The following is a 19383-nucleotide window of genomic DNA, read 5'->3' on the forward strand; positions in this document are numbered from 1 at the left end:
TGATTTTGCTTTTTCTTTGAAAAGCTCTTGAATTATCTAGTCATCTAGGAAATGTCATCATCATCTTGTCTAGAAGAATCAATATAACAATCATTAGCCTTTAAGGCTATAGTTTTCTCTTTCCACCTTTCAAAAGCATTATGCTGCCTTTAACTCACTCCTTCCTCGTCGACAATGAGTGATTCAAGTAAGTTATCTATGGAATAAACATTTAAATCTTTAGATTTAGTAATGGCAGTTATTTTTGCATCATAGGAAGAAGGTAAACAATGAAGAATTTTGTTAACTTTTTTATAATTTATAAGCTCTCTTCCTAAGGCATATAGAAAAGTAACAATCTGTGTAAACCTACTATAAGTTTTAGAAATAGATTTGCTAGATTTCATTGTGAAAAATTTATAATCATGAAAAAGAATGTTTAGCATACATTATTTTACTTCCTTTTGTCCTTCATATGTGATGCATAATTTATCCCAAATCTCTTTACCAGTTGAACAAGTGAAACACGCATATAATCCTCAGATTTAAAGCACATAAAAAATAGTTCAAATATTTGATATTCAAATGGGCTAAATCTATATCATCAGTAGTCCATTCAAAAAAAGGTACATCAGTTTTAACACCATTTACTAAACAAAATGGTGCAAAATAACCATCTTGACTGACATCCACATGTGATACTCAATTAATTATAAGAAGGTGGACATGTGAGTTTTCTAAAAATCAAAAGGAATGTTATCAAATAGAGGTGTTCTAGTGATTGAGTATCCTTCTACAAAGTTATCATTACCAAAGTTAGCCATAGATCTTCTTTCAAAAGTTTTCTAAAACTTAATTTTTAAATCCCGCTCTAATACGACTTGAAAGTTTGTAAGGGTTCTGAACTATTTATGAACTAGCCCGAGGCTAACCAAGAAGGGGGGGGTGAATAAGTTATTTAAAATTTTCTTTAATAGAAAAAGAAAAATTTTTTCAAATCTTTTTAAATATTAAAAAAAGTTTCTATAGAAGAAATTGTAATTCATAATAACAAAAATTAGAGATTTCAACAATAGAATAAATCACAAAATAATGTGGAAATTAAATAGATAAAAGTAAATAGAAAGAATACACCAGATTTATAATGGTTCGATTAACTTGACCTATGTCTACTCCCTGAAATCCTCATTTCTAGGTATTGCATTAAAAATAGAATCTCTCCTTTTGCCCGCATAGAAAGATGAAGAAGGCCATACAAAATCTTTCTACCAACCTAGTAAGGTAGAGTGCCTTGAATCCTTTCACTCTTTCATGGAGTTGGAATAGAACCTTTGAATCCTTTTACTCCCTCCTAAAGGTAAAGAACCTTAGAATCCTTTTACTCTCTCTTGGAGTAGGTAGAGAACCTTTGAATCCTTACTCACACTCTTCGTGAAGGTAGAGAACCTATATCTGATGTTGATGAAGATCTCCCCTAGAGCCACCAAGGAACCCGTAAAGTAACTTGAAGATGATAGTTGAACCCTTGCTTCGAGAAAACTTTATGATTACCTCATAACTCCCCTTCACAAGAATTTCTCTCTTCCATGTCATCTCTCTTCTTTCTCTAAGCTCCCTCTTAGATCAAATCACATAAAAAAATTATCTCAACGGATAATAAGAGAGCTTAAATAGAGAGCATCAAAAGAAGCCCTAATTTTCAACTTACCATAAAAGACTATCTAGTTCAATCGATAGATTGTCCTGTATAATTAATACAAAATAGCCCTTTTAGCAAGTATAATAAGCTTTGCACTATATGATCAGCTCAAGTATTTGCATAGATCATCTAGTATAATTTTGTGATCATTGAGGATGATGAGTTCAAGATACTATATAAATAGTCCAGTCTGACATAGAATTATGGGTAGCAATCTATATATCATCCTACAAACTGCACAAGATGTCAAGTATGATCTCCTAGACGATTAGAAGAAAATTATGGTTTTCTCCTTGGTTGATAGGGGATCAACCCATGTAATATAATAGATCATCTGATACGATCTAATTAGATCATCCAAATATAATTTTATCAAGCATTCTAATAATAATTAGAGTTATAATTATAGGGTCAATTTATGCATAATTATCATAATTCAACGAGGATGATACATATCGTCCAGTACGATTAGAACAAAAATTTAAAATTTAAAAAAATTACCTAAATTATGATTGGTGATATTTTTTCACAATCACAATTGTTCATTATATATAATATAGATCATACATTATGATTAGTTTAATAACTATTAATTAATAGGGATTCCCAATATAGGGTTTTTTATTTTTTAACTGATAATTCATTTCGATTGAAATCTCCCAGAACGATTAGGTCAAAAATTAGAAAGTTCTCTTACTCACCAAATCATTCACCTTTAGTGTGTGTGTGCAAGGTTTCTTAGCTTGGGGTCTACCATATACTTAACTTGACTCAAGAAAGGTAAAAAGTACATTGAAATTTAGATTACAGACAAACTCAACTATTGTCTACCCAATCTTTGAGTTGATTGGCATTGCAAGTGAGCTTGTAGACCTAAAAGATTAGTTAGCTTGGAAAGTAAAATAGATATGCAATGATAGAAATAGTACATAAATAATAATAATTGTTATCATCAAAATCACTACACCTTGGCCCAGATTTGCAATAAATGTGTAAGAATTAAGAGTCTAATGCATATTAAAAATTTTCAAAGAATTAATTAGATGATAAAATTATATCCAAATATGGCATACTTATAGTCAAATTGAGCAGCACGGTGAGACAAATTTAACAAGCTCAATATTTTTGAATTTTAACATAACTAATGAATTTGAGAATGAAAAATGCCATTTGATTAGGTGAATTAAAATGGTCTCTCCATTGTAGCACTCTATGTCTGCTCCATATATTCTCTAAAAAGACCCCCACTCTCTATATGAGGTGGGACATTTGTCCATAGATTATAGAGAGAGCTTTGAAGCTTTAAGAGCTCCAGCACCATCGCTAACGAACCTCCATCTACCATACTCCAACCACCTCCTGCCATTGACTACCATTAGAATTCCACACGGCCACCGACTGTAGCCAAACTTCCATATGTTCATCATCGACCCACCTCTTGATGATCAAATGGTGCCATACCTCCACCTAATTATTGACCACTACTTAACTTTAATTCAGCTTTTGACCATCGTGAAACTTTTATAAGACCATCACTAGACCACGTCCAATCACTGACAATCAACTTTTATCGGAGTTTTACCTAGCTATCAACCATCATTAGACTTCCACACACCTATTATCAGACAACTGCCTGGCGTTTAAAAGACATAGCAATTTTTTGGTGCACTTTGCACACCTTTTTTTTTTTGATACACTTTATGTATTTTTCTTAATTTGGCTTCATTGCGCTTCTTTTAATTTGGCATCATTGACCACTTCTTTTTGATTTAGCAACATTGGACATTTTTTTTTAATATGCTACCTTTCTAAAATTTTAAAAATAAAAGTAAACCCATTCTATTGACACAATGAACTACTTAATTAGGAAAATTATGAGGTAGATTCAACAACTTACAAAAGATTCCTATGTGATAGAAAAAATGTATGGAGACGAAAAAAGTTTAGTTTCAAAACTCAATTTAAAATAAGATGAAGATTTTAAATCAAAAGTAGAAAAGTAGAATAACCTCTTTTAGGAAATAGAGAATGAGAGTCAAAATCATGAGTTTCCTTCTTTTAACTATTTTTATAGAAGTCAACCACAACTTACATAAGAATTCAATAAAAATAGGAGGTAGATTTTAAATAATAGAAAACACTACTTAAAAAAAAATAAAAATAAATTAAAATTTTAATTAAGAAGAAAAATAAAATAAAAGAATGAATGAATGAAAAAAGAATAAATCAAAAAAAAAAGATCATTATCTAGCGATGGAGGTTAGAAGTATCGTAGTAGGTGGCTGAGGTCGAAAGGATCATAGTTGGTAGGAGATAGGGGTCAGAAAGATTGTTAATTGGTGATAAGGCTGAAGGACTATAGTAGTCCACATAGGTCAAAAGGACCATAATCGGAAGGAAATAGGGGTCACAAAGACTATTATCTAGTGATGGAGGTCAGAAGGATCGTAATAGGTGACGGAGGTTGGAAGGATTATACTCGGTAGGAGATAGGGGTCTGAAAGACAATTATTTTGTGATGGTGGTTAGAAGGATCATAGAAGGTGATGGAGGTTGGATCAATCATAATTGGTAGGTGATAGGGGTCAGAAAGACTGTTGTCTGGTAATGGAGGTTTGAAGGTCCATAGTAGATGATGGAGTTTAGAAGGACCAAAGTTAGTAGGAGACAGGGGTTAGAAAGACCATAATCATAAAGGGGTGATTTAATAGTTGTATGGGAGTTATTCAATGCTCTAGTAGAACTCTAACTTATGTCAGTGGTCTAGTGAAAATTTGGGCCTCAATCGGTGCTCTTGTATTGGTCAGACAAAATTGTGGCATCATGTAATGATCTAGCAGAACTCTTGTATCAAATAGTGGAATTGAAAGAAGTCTGGCATTTGGTTTGAAATCCAAGATTTATTATGTGGTTTAGAGGAACTCCTACTTTTATAGGTGGTTTAATAATAGTTTGGGCCTCAATCAGTGGTCAACTAGTGCTCTGATAGATCTCGACCGTCAGACAGTGGTCCAAAAAAACATCTACTTTAGGCGGTGGTCCAGCAGAGGTCAGGCATCATGTGATGGTTCTGATGTAAGTCAAGTGGTACAATACGAACAATACAAAAAAGGACATGTTTTGATTAACTTCATTTTGAAGAAAATACCAAGATAAATCATCAAACACAATTTGAATTTATACAATTCAATTAGTTTTCAAAATTTTAAGTTTTGACTCACTACCATAGAGTTTGTGTGCAAAGTTACTAAATTGTAATAACACTCAAGAAAAATATAAAATTTGCAGACTTCATTACATGAAACCCTAATCTACTATGTCTTGAAGTCTTCAGTAGTGTGGAGTATGATTTTCCTGAAATGTTAGTACACACAAACAACAAAAAGAAAATATATTCAATATATGTTATGAGAAAAAATAATCATAACAATAATATTTTATTATGATCAAAAAATCATATTATATCAAACTCAATCGTGAATTCTAAGTTTCAATAATCTCCCCCATTTGATGATGGCAAAATAATTATTGTTTGAATTAACATTAAAGGTCCTTTTTCTCCTATGCTCCCCCTCAATAAATGCTCAATTAAAAATAAGTGATTTCAATAAAAATCTAAACAAAAACAAATTGTAAAACAAATCATAAACAAATTTAAAAAATAAAACATACACCACCAAACACAATAATAAGATTTAAAAACAAAACATACACACCAAACACAAAAGTAAAACACATCCACACCAGACACAAGAAACACACACGATTAAATCAAACAACACACAAGATTAAATCAAATAAATAAATAATAAATATTGACTCCCCCTTTCAATAATAGCAAAAACGGAAGTACCACTTGAAAAAGTAAGTTACTATTGACAAATCTAATAGATGATGAAGAAGAGTAGTTTAAACTATTTTTAAAAAATGCCATTAACATACTTATACGAAGAAGAAAAGTCTCAATTATTTAAATCGAAGAATAATTAAGATATGAAAAGTCAACCAGGTTCACTATTCATTCTAAAGCTATCAAATAAAATAATTATTACAAAAATGATGAATCAAAGATCAATTAGTTTACAATTCAATAGTTGAAATTATTGTTGATTGAATTGATTTGTGAAAGAAATAGAGATATAATGGAAAAAAATATATGATACTTTTAATTGGCCACATTGCTAATCTTTTTAAATTTTGGCATGCTTTGTGCATCATTTCAATTTAGGCTAAATATGTGCCTCTTTTTATTTTGGCGAACATTACACATCTTTTAAACTTGTGCCACATTTTGTTCAGCTTTTCAAGCTTGGCACACTTTATGCATATTTTTATATTTTTAGCCTTTCTAATATCAATACATCTTAAAATAAAATCTAATAATTAACAAAAAAAAAATATTTATAAATGAATTAAAAAAAGATAGACATCTCTTTCGTAATAATTATAGTTAAATAATATTTGTCTACAAGAACATGAAGATGATGTTCTAATCTGCATCTAATCATAACTTAATTTAGAATTTTGAGAAATTAAATTTTACAAAAAAAATTATTTGTAGAGAAAAGTATATTAAAATTTCATTCCTTAGATCAACTATAAATGATTAGTCTATCAGAAACAAAAAAAAATTAATAAGATTAAAAAAAATCATTAAAAACATTAATCAAATACAGCCAATACATAATACAAAAAAAAAAAAAAAACACAACCTCACTAAGCCATCACATGAGTACATAAAGAAACAATGTAAACATAAACTACAATAGAAATTAACAGCTAATACCCTTAAGGACCATGATATGGAGGTGGCTAAGAAGGTGAGAACATTGTAAAGTAGTTATTGATGGTAGCTACTTGAGTGCTTAGAGAGTGAAACATCATCTGACCCAGCCTATATTTTCATTATATCTTGTATCCTGCTAGTTTAGTGGGTCACAATTTTATCAAACCGTTCATCAAAATGAGATTCAAGTCTATCAAATCTCTGGCCCATTTATTGATAAAGAAGATTATTAGGTCCAGGAGTTGGTGTAGGTGTAGGAGTAGGTGCAGGTTCTCTTTCTTCATTATATTCTTCTCCCTCGTCCCCTTGGTCCTGATTAAAAAGAGAACATATGGAATTATCAATGAAATAGATTGGAAGCTCAGTAGGTGGTTTGAGATGAATCAAATTGTACTTCTTTTCTAGAATATAGACGACTAGGTGTCCTAAAGCCACATTTTTATTTCTTCCATCTTTAGGATGTCCAATATATTAAAGTTTATAGATGTAGTCTAGAATTAATTGGTTTTCATCTATTGGAGTGTTTGTCATAATAAGACATGTGACTATGGACAACAAAGGAGTTAGGTTGATACGATCACCATCTTTAGGAATAACTGAAGTTCTTAATATATGCTTGATGATCTTAGCTTTTTAATTCAAGGTGTACACATGAGATAGTTAACTTACTGAAGTGACACCTCTAAGGGTTTGATTGATAGTAGACCAGTCAAAATCTAACTTAGAATTCATTTTGTGTGCCCTTACCCCTTGAGTTCTAAGATTTAGGTAGGTGCCTAAATCTTCTTTGGTGATCTTTACACTTTATTAAAAATTAAAGGATGACATATTAGTATGGTTTTCATTGATTTTAAGGTTGGACATGAAATAGTGAAATGTATGTTGATGGAAAGCATATATTAAAGTGAGAATGAACAAGAATTGGGTAGAGTCAAATAGAGGAATTACTGAAAAGTTAATGTCCCTTTAGATGAGGAGACTAGATATAGTCATTTTTGTCTCAAAGAAGCATAGGTAAACTTCTTCATTCTCTTTGGACAGAAAGTTGTCGTCTAGTTCTTTAGAATAATAAGAAGATCCTCTAGAAAGTCAAGCTTGCTTGCTATTTCTTGCCATTTCGAGAGTTTTAGACACAATAAAGTTGTTGAAGTAAAACAAATAAATTCCTTTTAATTTAAAGAAAATGATACGATCATATAGTACGAAACAAGGTTCGTACTTATGATTTTGCATTCGTATGGTATGAAATCCTTTTGTACATACAAATGGAAACACACAAAAATGAAACAAATTTTTGTAAACTGCCATTCCTATGGAGTCATAACGTACGACTTTTTGACCAAAACATTTGTACAGACGAACATGTGTTTGTCCGGGATGATAAGAATAATAATGATCATACCTAGTAGTTAGGTTTGCCCATATGCAAACTGACAAATAGATCATATAGATAAAATGTGATTTCGTACGTACTATCTTTGAAAATATCTATCATTGGCAAACTTGTCCCATTCACATAGACAAAAATAATGAAGCGTATGTTACAAAGATGTCATTGTGCAGTACAATATGCTTACCAAAATCTTATTTTTATATGCTCAACTCAGGAAAAATATCATGTATAATCCACAGAATTTGTATAATACAAAAGTGGTTCATACAGTACAAATGAAAATGTAACTCAAAACATGATAAACAAAACACTTTCCTAAAAACAAATCACCCAAGATCCATGACATGCAGCAATGAAAATAAAAATAATACAAATAAAAAACAAACACAAAATAGAAGAAAAATGAACCATTAACAAAAAATAATCAAAGAAACAAACCAAACACATCAACATATATGAAATACATTACAAATCCATTTTGCAGAATTACAAATTTTAAGCATAAATATCAATCACACCAAATGTGGTTCTTAAGGTGTTAAATGTTTCAAAAGACATTGGCTTTATGAAAAATATTTGCAATTTTATTCTCTATAGCTACATGATGTAGCTCAATTTCTCCTTTAGTGACACGGTCTCTAATGAAGTAATGCCTTATATTTTAATGTTTGTTTCTAGAATGTTGAATAGGATTCTTTGAAATACATATGACACATATATTATCACTAAAATTTGGAATAGAGCCAACAAAAAATCCTAAATCAATAAGTTGTTATTTTAACCAAAGAACCTATGCCTTATAACTACCTAAGGAAATATATACTGCTTTAGGAGTAGAAAGAGGTATTGAATTCTATTTTCTTCTAGACAAAAAAACTAAAGAGTTTCCAATGAATTGACAAGTTCTAGAAGTATTTTCCAATTAATTGTACATCCTACAAAATCTAAAGCAGAATATCCAAGGATTTCAAAAGAAGAGCTATGTTTTGGATACCATATCCTTAAGATTTTAGTTCCCAAATAATATCTTAGAATTCTTTTAATAATAGTTAAATGTGATTCCTTTGGATAAGTTTGAAATCTAACACATAAATAAACATGGAATATGATATCTGGTCTACTAGTAGTTAAGTAAAGTAATTATCCAATTATTACTCTAAATTTCTTTTAATCAACATATTTTTCCTTAGAGTTCTTTTCTAACTGCATTGAGGAACTCATTGGGGTACTCATTGGTTTAGCTTTATCCATTTTATATTTCTTAGGGATGTCCTTAATATACTTAATTGGGTAAAAAATATTCCATCCTCTTTCTACATTATACTAAAATTAAGAAAATAACTTAAGTCTCCCATCAAACACATTTCAAATTCACTATTTATTATTTTAAAAAAAAAATCACAAAGATTTTTATTGATGGATCCAAACAAGATATCATCAATATATATTTGAATAATGAGTATGTCGTCTCTTACCTTTTTTAAAATGAGACTAGTGTCCACACTTCCTTTAATAAATGATCTTTCTAGTAGGATTATGCTTAGCCTCTCAAACCAAGTCCTAGTGCTTATTTTAGTCCATATAATTCCTTTTTCAATCAAAACACATGATTAGAGAAATTTGAATTTTCAAAACTTCAAGGTTGTTCAACATAAACATCCTCTTGTATCACCCCATTATGAAAAGCACTCTTAACATCCATTTGAAAAAATTTAATACCTTTAGAACATGTATAGGCTAATAATACCCTTATCGCATCAACTTTGGATACAAGTGCAAAAGTTTCTTCAAAATCAATTCCTTTAATTTGATTATACCCCTTGGCTATTTATCTTACCGTATTTATAGCCACTACACCTGAATCAAACATTTTATTTTTGAACACCCATTTAGTTCCAACAACACGTTGATCTTTAGGCCTTCCAATAAATTCCCAAACATCATCTCTAAAAAATTGATTCATTTCTTCTTACATGGCCAAAATAAAAAATTCTTCTAAAAGTGCTTGATTTATTTTAGTGAACTCAATCGTTAAAATAAAGGTGGAGTGCTTCCCTTCTTTATTAAGTCCATGCCTAGTTCTAACACCTTCACTTGTTGGTTCACCTAAAATCAATTCTTTAGATTGACTTTTAAAAAATTTTTTATTCTCTGAGCAATTTATTTTCTATTCCGACATTCTCTTCAAGATTTATTTTAACAGTTTCTTGGGATATTTTTTTAATTTATTCTTCCTCCAATCTTAGCTCTTCAAAAATATCAGGTTTACCAAAAATTACATGTGTGGTCTCCTCAACTACCAAAGTCCTCTTGTTAAAAATCCTATAGGATTTACAAACACTAGAACATCCTAAAAAATTTCTTCATCAAATTTAGGATCTAATTTTCCTAAAAGAGTTTTACCATTATTATGAATGAACACCTTGCATCCAAAGATATGTAAATTTGAAAGATTAGGTGTTCTCCTCTTAAAAAGTTCATAGGGTGTCATGTTCAACTTAAATCTAATATTCACCATATTAAGAACTTATCAAGTCATACTAATCACTTCAGCCAAAAAATATTTTGAAAGTGAATATTCAGCCAACATGGCTCTAACAACTTCTATTAAAGTTTTGTTCTTTCTTTCAACAACCCCATTCTGTTGAGGGGTCATAGGTGCAGAAAAGTTGTGATCAATTCCTTGCTCTTTATAAAAATCTTCAAATTTTGATTTTCAAACTCTCCTCTATGATCACTTTGAATTGATAGAATTTAACACCCTAGCTTCATCTCAATCCAAGTAAAAAAATTCTAAATTCATCAAATAATTCACTCTTATGAAATAATAATTTGACCCAAGTGAATCTTGAATAATCATCAACATTACATACCCAAAAACTTTATCTCCTAGACTTACAATGCTTACCGGTGAAAAAAGATCCATTTGTATGACTTCTAGTGGTTTTCTAGTTCTAAGATCTTTAGTTGAATGAAATGAGGACTTCGCCTATTTTGCTAACTGACATGCATCACATATATGATCCTTAGTGAAGTCTATCTTGGGCATCCCTCTGACCAATTCTTTTTTGGTAATCTTCCTAAGACTTTTCATGCTTGCATGACATTCTTCCATTCCATAATAATGATTCATTAGTGATTATTCTGAGACAAAAATCAATCGAATATTTAACAAAGTTTATATCAAGTATGTATATATTTTTTATCCTATCTCCATACAACATATTAATTCCATTTTGCTTTATAATATAGCTTATAGGTAAAAATTTAATACTAAAGCCCTTATCATAAAGTTGACTTATACTTAACAAGTTATATTTTAAGCCTTCACTCAATAATATATTCTCAATAAAGAAATTATTCATATTGCCAATCATACTCGTTCTTACCACTTTCCTAGTGGTATTATCTCCAAACGTCACTTTGCCTCTATTCTTAGTTTCCAGCAATATAAATTGAGTTGTATCTTCAGTTATATGCTTCATACATCCGTTGTTTAGGTACTAAATGCTCTCTTGGGGACTTGTATGAAAGCAATTCTACAAAACTATAAAACATTAGACTTGGGAACCTAAATGAATTTGGGGTTACCTCTCGGCAATGATAATCTGGATGCATGTTTAATATGCTATGATTTTTGCATCTTAGGTCTCCACACTAGATGTGTTATATTATGAATTATAAAAGTGTGAGAGATATGTCTTATCATTCCATATGAAATAAATTTAACACCAGTGTTACGGATCTATGGTTTATGATTTTGATGATAGCAAACATTCCTTATATCTCTACGATTGCCTTATGTGCTAACGTTTCAGGTCCACATGATCAGACTGTAATTTGGAACTAGCTCAAGATTGGGTAAACGAGGTCTGTATCAGTTTGTAATCTTTTTCCTTTCTTGAGTCTGTTGTATTTGGTGTGGCATCTAATGGTTTATAACTTGGAAGATTTTCTGTTGTGCCCTAAAAGATTTCTATTTTTGGTAACATCGTCCGGGATGATATTTATATTGTCCTGGACGATCTGACAAAAGTTGAAACCCTAATTAGGGCATCCTCATTAAAGAAGCCGTCATTATGCAAAACACATCGTCTTGGATGATTTTGTATCGGCCAGGACGATAGACTCAATTCATCAAGAATATGCCGCCAGATCTAGGGGTGTCAACTTTTGACCCGACCCAAAAAACCCGACCAAAAAAAATCCGGGTTGGACCCGACCCGTTTAATAAATGGGCGGGTTCGGGTTCGAAAATCGGAACCCGTTTGAAAAAAACGGGTCGGGTTCGGGTTGACCCGGCAACCCGCCGGTTAACCCGATAACCCTGTTTAATTTAAAAAATTTTGAATTCCGCAACTTGCGCAACCAGCCCACTGCTGCCCCGAGCGAATCCGCCGTCGCTTCGCGTAACGCCGCTGCCCCGCTCGAATAGTGAACCAGACGTCGCTTCGCGTAACGCGCGCTGCCCGCCGCCGTCAGCCCGTGCCCCCGCTGCCCCGCCGCCGTTAGCCCGTGCCCCCGCGTGCCGCTTTGCCGCGCCGCGTGCCGCACTGCCGCGCCGCGTGAACGTGCGCCGTCTCTCTGCGTGCGCTCCCAGCTGCCGGGTCGCTGTTCGGGTCGGGTCAACCCGGCAACCCGGCCGGGTCGGGTCCGGGTTGAAATGTCTGACCCGTTTGCAAAAATGGGTCGGGTCCGGGTTGACCCGTTTAGATCCGGGTCGGGTCGGGTTCGACCCGAACCCGACGGGTTGACCCGAATTGACACCCCTAGCCAGATCTATTCAGAAATAACATATTTTTGAACATCGTCTAGAGGATCATCCAGGACTATAAAATATCGTCTAGGACGATCCAGGTTAATTTTTCCAAAATTTCTCTGGAATTTAAGTAAAGCAATTACATGGTCAAATCATCCTAGATTATCTCCATATCGTCTGGGCCGATTAGACATGTCCAGTTTTGTTTTCAGGGCGATGCTCTGGATGATTTTCCTCTGATTTGTACTAATCAGCCTGGACGATCAAGCCAATTTTAAATCATCCAGTTTGCATTCAGGTCGATGCTCTGGCCGATCTTCTAAGAATTGTACTGATCGGCCAGGATGATGTCCATATCGGCCTGGACGATATTGTCGGCAACTTGTAATTAATGAGCTCCTTTGAAGCTCTTCTATTTAAGAGCTCTTGTTCAATGTTTTGGACAATCTTTTGATGCTGCCTTGAACTGAGAAGATCTTGAGGAGAGAAAGAGAGAGAGGATCTTGTGAGGGGGAGCTTGTGAGGGGATTCACAAGGGTTGCTTTATGGATCGCTCTGCTTCTTCTTCGTCTAGAGTTTCTCATCTGTGAAAGGGTCGGTAGAGGTAAGGATTCAGCATCTGATTGTGGTTCTCTGCCAGCTTCAGGAGGAAGTAAAAGGAGATAGGTTCTCTGCCTTGCCGAGGAGGCAAAAAAGAGGTTCTTAATAAAGGCTTCTCCGTCTAGCTGTGGGGGCTAAAGGAGAGTCACGATTGTAGTGGAATACTCGGAGGGCGCCTCCAGGGAGTGGATGTAGGTCGAGTTGACCGAACCACTATAAATTTTTGTGTTCTTATTTCTTGCTTCCGCACTTTAAATTTCCGCGCTTATTTTTCTTGTGGTGTGATTTTGGTTTATGAGATTTTTACTTCTTTGTGAAAAGAATTTTTAAAATAGAAATTCCCCCCCCCCCCCCTCTTAGTTAGCTTGGGCCAGTTCTATAGGGCTTAACATCCCTAACGAACTTTCAACTAGGAAAAGGATTTACCAATTTATTTGTGTTATAATATCTTTTCCTAGGTTTTGAAATAATACACTTCTAATTAGGATTGGAAAATTATTCAATTATAGGGGGTGTCTTGCTTTCTTAAAAAACTTTTAGTTTTTGTTTAAGATATGAGTTTATGTTTTCTAAAAAAGTATTGTCAACTTTTAAATCATGTTCTCTTTAATTTTCTTCATCTATAAACACCTTACATTTATTATCAAGATAGGTATAAGATGTTCTTATAAATCATATTTCTTATTTAAATCATCAAATTTATCCAATAATGTCATATGGTTACTATCTAAGGATGTATGAACATTCCTAAGGATTTTTTTCTCTTTTTGTAAATTTAAAAATTCTATGTTTAGTTTAGCATGCAATTTTTTGAGTTTTCTATATGCAGTATATATTTTCTTAGAAATTTCAAATAATTTGTCTTAGGATAAATCACATACCTCCTCTTTGATCCGAATGATCAAGTTTGTTTGCCATTAGCACAAGTTTATGACTTCCTCTTTTGCTTCTATTTTTGAGGAATCTGAAGCTAAGTAAGCTGAGAAAGCACTATGCAATCTTTTCTTTCCCTTCCTAACATTATTTTTCTCCTCAACTTTCTCCTTATCATGATTAGCTTTAAGATTGACATAATCAATTTTAATATGTGCAGGTTTCCTGTATTCATAACAAATGAAGTGATTAGAAAATTTTGCATTCTTATAAAACTTACCCTTGTTCCACTAGTAATGTCTTTATCTCTTTCTTCTTAGGAAAATTTTTATTTGCCTCATCTCGAGTACAATATCTTCTTAATCCTTAGGTAGTGATTGATCAATTTCTAAGTCATCCACTTTCAGCATGATATTTTTGTCTTTTTTCTTGTCACTTACATCAATCTATCTTTGAGTCACTCCTTTCTCATACGCAATAAGTAATCCAAGCATATTGTTAATAGAATAAACATTTAGGTCTTTTCACTCAGTTATTATAGTTATCTTTTCATTATAAGTAGTAGGTAAATAATATAGGATTTTATTAACTTTTTCTAAAATTGTTATTTCTTTTCCTAAAACATGCGAAGACATAACTATATGTATAAAATATGTATACATGTCAGTGATTGATTCATTCAATTTCATGTGAAAATGTTCATAGTCGTGTAATAGAATATTCAATCTGGACTGTTTAACCGCAATAGTTCCTTCATATGTTATGCAAAGTCTATCCCAGATTTCTTTTCTAATTTTATAGGTTAAAATACATATATAGTCCACAGATTTTAAGGCACAAAAAAACAATTTAAATATTTTGCGTTTAATTAAGCTAGGTCTTTTTCCTCTGATGTCCAATTAGTAAATTATGTTTCAATCCTAATGCCATCAATAAGTCTAGTGGGTCTAGTGTAACTTTCCTATACAAAAATTCACATATGATAGTCAAGTGATTACAGAAAAGTAGACATACAAGTTTTCAAAAAGTTGAAATTAATATTATCAAATAGCGGTGGCCTAATGATCGAATATCCTTCTTTAGTATTCTAGTTTTCAAAAGTAGCCATGATCATTTTTTCAAAAAGTTATCTAAACCATAATTTTTGAAATAGGCTCTGATATCACTTGAAAGTTTGAGTTGGTTGTTAGACCTAATAGAACTATCCCATGGTTAACAAAGAGGTGGGTGAATTAATAATTTCAAAATCTTTTGGATTCTAGAAAACTATTTTAATAAAATTTTCTCAATTATTATAAAGTATGCGGTTGTTTGTAAAAAGTGATTTTCACATAATAGTTTTCAACCACAGTAATATAAAGTGCAGAAAAATTGTAGTAAGAAGTAAAATATCATATGAACACCAAATTTTACAGTGGTTTCAGTCCAACTAGACCTATATCCACTCCCTGAAGACTCCTTTAGGTATTACACTAAATTAAAGTGACTCTCCTTTTTACCCCCACAGCAAGATGGAGAAGCCTCTACAAACTCTCTTCTAACAACCCAATGCAGTAGAGTACTAACGTCCTTTCTAACCCTCCTAAAGATGGTAGAGTACCAACATCCTTTCTCACCTTCTTAGTGATAATAGATTACTAATTTCCTTTCTCACTCTCTTGATGATGGATGAGTACCAATAGCCTTTATAACCCTCCTGGTGATGGTAGTGTGCCATGATCTTTTTTGAAAATTTTCTCTTAAGATCCTTAAAGTAAGTAGGGAAAATATTTGAAGAACAAATAAGATATCATTACATTTGAGCAACCTTGTGAATCCAATCACAATTTCCTCTTATAAGATCTCTCACTCTTCACTTCCAAAAATACTCTCCCAAAAACTATCCTTATCCCCTCTTAAATTAAATTCACCGTAAGATTACAAGTGTCAGATTTTAGAACACTTATATATGAAAGATAAGAAAAACTATCCAGAAAATTGAAAATTACAATTAGAACATACTCAAATTATATAGTACAATCTCAGATCGCCTATACAAACTATTCAAAAATCCATGTATGATCCCATACAAACCTGATTTCATACTCTATCAGCCCTCTATACAAATTGACATCATATTGTAGGAACTATTTAAAACTAAACTTATTCATCTTGTATGATCTTATACAAACCTTATTTTATACTCTATTATTAGTATGTATGAACTAACATCGTATTGTATGAATAGTTAACATAAACCATGCTTCATTTGGTATGAATGTGGATAACTCCATTTCATACTATGTGAGTCATCTATACGAACAGACATTTTATAGTACAAACAGTACATAAACAAGTGAGTTCATTTGAGATGAACTGATATGCACCCATATCATAGTCTTTGAGTCATTTGTACAAACATACAATGTATAGTATAAATAGTACAAAAAGAAGTGAGTTTGTTTGGGACAAACCGATATGCACCCATTTCATACTTTATGAGTCGTCTGTATGAATAGACATCGTACATTACGTACATTATAAAAAAATTTTCCTAGCATGATTTAATTAACTTCATTTTATAGAAAATACCATGACAAATCGTCCAATATGATTTGAAATCATATAGTATGAATAGTTTTAAAATTTTATGTTTTGACTCACACCTCTTATGTGTGTGTCCACGATCACTCAATTACAATCACACTCTCTCTAACTCATGAAAAATTAAAAATGTATAGAATTCATTACATGAAACCTTAATCTACTCTATCTTGAAGTCTTCAGTAGTCTTAAGTATAATTTCCCTAAAATATTAGTACCCAAATAACAAAAACAAAAATTATCTAATGTATGTTAGGAGAAACATAAATCTTAACAATAATATTTTGTTGTCATCAAAAAATCATATTATATAAAACTCAATATTGAATTCTAAGTTGCAATAAAATAGAAGTTCAGCAATGAGTGGAAGTCCTATGGTCGATAGGATTCTAACCACGGGCCAAAGTTTGATATCAGGTAGAAGTCTAACAAAAGTTCGATGATGGGAAAAATTCTGGTGATGAGCACAAGACTGGTGTCGGGTAGAAATCCAGTGATAGGAGGATGTCTGAAATGGGGTAAAAGAGTGATGAATTTCTAACAATAAACAAAAGTTTGGGGACAGACAAAATTTTGATTGTGATCGTTAGCTATCTATAAATGGGTGAAAAACTAAAAGGAGAGTCTACTAACAATAATAGTTAAGCAAGGGGCCACTAATATATAATATTATAAAGAGATAATGAGGTCACAATCGAATCATACTTTCTTGGAAGTAGATTGCATCCACACTGATGTGTGTGGACATCAAGCATCCTTGACATAATGGGTCAAAATAGTATATTGTGTTAATATTCTCGTGACACACCAACACTATTAACTAAGTGGAGGCATAATCAAGTTATAAATTTTGTTTGAAGATGAAGTTATAAGAAACACATTAATGTGTAGTAGAGAATATCTCATTTGAATCCACCATAGATATTTAACTATTTTTAAGTTTATAATCCACTAAGGATGTGTTGCGAAACTATTTTCAGGGAATATAATTTTGATGATAGCAAACACTTCTATTTCTCTACGACTGCCTTACCTACTAATTTTTTAGGTCCATAAAATCAAATGAAAATTTGAACCAGCTAAAGATTGGGTAGACTAGGTCTGAGTCAGTTTGTAATCTTTTCCTTTTCTTGAGTCAATTGTAAATGATGTGGTTCCTAATGCTAAGTAATCTTGCACACACACACCTTGCACACATAAGATATGTTTTTGCTAACATTATTTAGGACGATCCAAATATTGTCCTGGACGATTAGTTAAAAATTGAAACCCTAATTAGGGCATCCTGGTTAAGGCAGCCGTTATTAAGAGAAACATCTTAGACAATATTCTTATCGGTCGGGATAATAGGCTCAAATCAGAAAGAATTAGTTGCCATATCTATTTAGGTAACTTTTATTTTTGGACATCGTCCAGGACATCATCTTGGATGCTACAACACAATTATGCCTAAATTAATTTGATAATTAAGAAAAGTAATTAATGTTTGATTGCTAGATCATATCGTATAGGATGATCGCAGGATTGGTCGGGACGATCAGTTCAAAAACCTTAATTGTTCATGGATGATCAAACATCGATCAGCTTCTATTCAAGGCTATGCTTTGGATGATATACACTAAATTAAACATATCATCCAAGATGATCGTGAGATTAGCCTGGATGATCAGGTTATTATTCCATCATCCAAACATCCATTTAGGATGATCTTCTGGATGATATTCAACAACATGTACTAATCATATAAGATGATATCCTATCAGCCTGGATGATATGAATAAAAACCTTCTAATCATCCCAAATCATCCTGGCTAAATGAGCTAAATTTGTACTAATCGTATAGGATGATATTTATTTCATCCTGGATGATAAAGTCAGTTTGTTGTAATTAAGAGCTATTCCTAGGCTCTTCTATTTAAGACCTCTTGTTCTACCCAAGAGATTATTTTTTGCTACTGTTCTTTCCTCAGAGAGCTAAGAGGAGAGGGAGAGCAAGGGAGAGAGAGAATATCTTGTTAGGGGGAGTTTGTGAGGGGTTTCACAAAGGTTGCTTCAAGCAAGGATCTATCATCATCTTCTCCAGTCTTTGTCCCTAATTCCTTGTGCGTTCAAGGGAGATCTACTTCATATCTGATCAAGGTTCTCTGCTTGCTTTAGGATGAAGCAAAAGGAGTTGGGTTGTCTTCCTGCTTCTGGGGAAAGCAAAGGGAGTTGGATTCTCTGCCTCACCTGGGTTGGTGGAAAGGAGGTTTGTAAAGGCTTCTCTGCCTTACCGTGGGGGAAAAAGGAAAGATGTTGTATGTTGTGCAATACTCGGTGGGCGCTTTTAAGGAGTGGATGTAGGCTGAGTTGACCGAAGAACTATAAATTTCTATGTTCTTTATTACTGCTTTCGTATTTAATTTCTGCACTTTGATTTCTATGGTGAATCTAGGTTTTGGTTTAAGATTGTGTTTTTGATTAATGATTTTTTAAAATACAAATTCACTCCCCCCCCCTCTTGCTTAGACTTGGGACCAATTCATTAGGGCTTAACATTCCTGTCAAACATTAAATATGTATGACCTATTTGAGGTTGTATGTTATAGCACTACTCAATGTCATTAACTTATATGGAAGAGGCAAAGAGAATCTACCAAGAATGTATGACCTATTCAAGGTTGCATGTCAAAGTACTGCTCGATGATGTTAACTTATATGAAAGAGGTCAA

Source organism: Dendrobium catenatum, unplaced genomic scaffold (genome assembly GCF_001605985.2).
Source record: "Dendrobium catenatum unplaced genomic scaffold, ASM160598v2 fragScaff_scaffold_414, whole genome shotgun sequence".
In the NCBI taxonomy this organism is placed as follows: Eukaryota; Viridiplantae; Streptophyta; class Magnoliopsida; order Asparagales; family Orchidaceae; genus Dendrobium; species Dendrobium catenatum.